Here is a 2,294-nt window from a genome sequence, read left to right on the forward strand (position 1 = left end):
TACAAACAAAGTGTTCCAGTAGGCTAGAAAATTTAACTTGAACAATCTGCCCCCATTTGTTTGTTTTTTCATTGTTTTTACAACTAATGTATGAGTAATTTTGTTGGTGTCCGGCCACTGGTTTTTGAACTCATCAATTGTTGTTTCGGCCCCTTGAGTAGCAGTATTTTTTGTGACTATCGCTCCTTTCCGAGGCTTATTTTTTTCCCGTACTATAACATGCCCTTTTGGAATACCAAACACATCATGTACTGAATCTCGGGTGATTTATATCTTATGATTTCCTATGCTTAGTGTGCTGTATTGCTAGTCATAGTTTCGTACGAGCCAATAACCTAGACGTGTGCTTATATGATTAAGCTTTATGTCAAGCACATCACCAAATCCTATGCTTTTCACATCTGCTACCTGTGCTTCTGTAAATTGTTTTACTGTATCTAAGAAACCCGAAGGACTACACCGTAGGCTTATTACATCATGATGGTATTCATAGTACGGTCTTGGTTCCGTCCTAATTGGTTCCGCTTCGGTAATCGTCTGTTTCCCTTTCTAGGTTCCATCTGCTTGTCTTCTTTCAATGGTTTCTTTTTTACTGGCTCAAAGTCATCATCATTTTGGTCAGTTGAAGTTTTTGACCTCTTTTTTGTGTTTTTGGCCCTTTTGCCTATCAAGTCTTTAATCGGTACTTCAAAATCATCATCATCATCTTGGATATGTAATTTTCTTTGCTTTTTCTTTATGTTTAAATTGCGCGGTTGGTTTGTTATCATCGGTTGAATGGGGGGCTCAAAGTCATCATCATCATCAGCCGCCACTACATTCATATTTCAAAACAAATTAAATCAAGCAAGTTAGCTTTTTTCATATAATAACAGGCGTTATTATTTTATTGGTTGTGCTTAACAACTTGCGTTATTATTTTCATTGGCTATGCTCAACAAATATTATACAATAGGCGTTATTATTTTTGCCAACAATTTTTTTTCATAATAGAAGTTGTTTAGTGGATAAAAAACAAGCCACAGGATGTCCATCCTTTCATCAGTTTCAATGATTTCCCCACCAAAACTAACTAGTTCTAATCTTAAGACCTTTTTGGACATGTTAATACCTGTATTACAGAATGCATACTAACATATTTTCACTTGGACATGTGCTTAACTAATCTTAATCACCATGCGTAAATATGTTCATTTGATGCGTTATTATTTTCTTCCTGCTAAATCAAAATTTTTGCTTTTAAAAACGGATGAAAACAAAGGGCAAGTTAGACAAGAAGCCCTAATATCAAAATTTAACCCAATAAAACATTCGACACTTTTTTAAACAAAATGGAAAGTTACCCCAAAATCATCAATTTCACAATTTTAACCTAATAATTCAGTGGATGGTGGATGAACAATCTAATACCGCTAGTTCATATCCAACAATCGTCTAATATCAATGATGCTAATACCGCTAGTTCATATCAAAGAATCAACATCAAATTACACTAGTTCATATCAAATAACGCTAGTTAATCAAACCGGATTTTTTTAGAAGATACCTGGATTTATGCCGCTAGTGTGTACCGTGTGCACCGGATCGTTTCGTTTCTTGCTCCTTCTCTCACCTTTAGCTTCAATTTTTGTGTCACCATACAATCAAACCACCGATTAGTATGACAATTCAACTAAAACCTTGTGCGTGATTGAAGAAGGAAATAAACGGATGAGAAGATGATTTAATCGATACCTCTTAATGCCGTATTCGTCATCTTCACTTCAAATCGATGCTCGTTTGTTATTCACTGTCGTCATCGTTCTCCCGTAATCACCTTCAACCTCACCGTCAATTTTGGGGTTTAATTACGGTTTTTTATTAGAGTGAGAGATTTAGCCGGGTATATAGGCATAGTAAATTTAAGATTTTAACCTTTTTTTATAGTAATTACGCTTTAGACCCGCTTCTTATCATCTAATTAATCACGCTTTTAATCCCCTGATCTGACGGTCATTATTGTCGCGTACATTATGTACGATTAGTCATTATGTATGTTAACCGCTATATATATATATATATATATATATATATATATATATATATATATATATATATATATATATATATATATATATATATATATATATATGGTGGGAGTTGTCTACAAATTCTATTTTTCGTACAAAGTGTAAAAAGTCATAAGATACAATAATGTCAACCATAAAACACACTCTAAACCCATCTTGATCTATTCCCATTTTAACCCAAACTCATCCTGACACAAACCCATTCTGACCTTTTTTTTAACCTAC

At 33.9% G+C, this 2,294-nt stretch overlaps 1 long non-coding RNA gene across 1 annotated transcript; it reads right to left on the bottom strand.

Annotated features, from left to right (window-relative positions):
• Positions 1-724: 724 nt before the first annotated feature.
• On the bottom strand, positions 725-1,784 carry LOC110939703. The gene is made up of 3 exons (XR_002592410.2): positions 1,735-1,784; positions 1,547-1,618; positions 725-814 (listed from the first exon to the last, which is right to left on the bottom strand). It is a non-coding gene; the product is annotated as an uncharacterized LOC110939703 (long non-coding RNA).
• Positions 1,785-2,294: the final 510 nt, after the last annotated feature.

Source organism: Helianthus annuus, chromosome 1 (assembly GCF_002127325.2).
Source record: "Helianthus annuus cultivar XRQ/B chromosome 1, HanXRQr2.0-SUNRISE, whole genome shotgun sequence".
NCBI lineage: Eukaryota > Viridiplantae > Streptophyta > Magnoliopsida > Asterales > Asteraceae > Helianthus > Helianthus annuus.